Genomic DNA, 787 nt, shown 5'->3' with positions numbered 1-787 from the left:
TCCCATCTCTCCAATGCCTAGTATGTCAATATTTATGCTTTCCATTTCTTTCTTAACAATTTCTAATTTTCCTACATTCATGATAGAACTGTCAAGCATGAAAATACAGAATGAATGACCTTTGTAAATATGTGTTTGTTCATGTTTACTCCCCTCAATCCCTAAAAACATTTAAATGGCTTTTAAGATACAAAATGTTTAATGTAGTCTACAATAGTAGACTCTGTGGTCTTATCCCTGCCCACCCCTCAGTCTCGTGTCACAGCATCGTGCTATCCCAGCTTTACCATCTGTTTCCAAACAAGCAATGCTTCTTAGTGCCATAGAACTTTATATGTGTTCTATATTCTTTACCTAAAACGTTATCTATCCCTACCTCTCTATGGGAAGCCAAATTTCATACCAAATATTATATGATAAACGATATGCTTAATCAGGAATTGAAGGAATCACAAAATATAAATTACAATTTCACAGGACATAAGCTGCTTCCTGCAGACAAGAGGCAGCTAGGTTCCCCCTGCAGAGGGAGAGTTAAAATGTATGAAACATTTCCTTCCTGGGCTAAGCATTACGTCGACAATAGAGGAAAAACTTGGCTTCATTTACAAGAGAGTTATCCTTATGATTTGCTTCCCCTGATTCTCAATAAATACACAAAAAGGTGTGGCTTGTGGAGCTTCACTTGATTCAAACTGCTGGGCCCCAGCTTTTACTCTCTCTGTTTACTTATACATTCTTGGTGTTTTGTCTCATTATTAATTATTAATATACTTTACCCTTGGTC

This window comes from Elephantulus edwardii, unplaced genomic scaffold (genome assembly GCF_000299155.1).
Source record: "Elephantulus edwardii isolate Elephantulus edwardi_28Jun2011 unplaced genomic scaffold, EleEdw1.0 scaffold00032, whole genome shotgun sequence".
NCBI lineage: Eukaryota > Metazoa > Chordata > Mammalia > Macroscelidea > Macroscelididae > Elephantulus > Elephantulus edwardii.
This window is presented reverse-complemented; position numbering follows the sequence as displayed.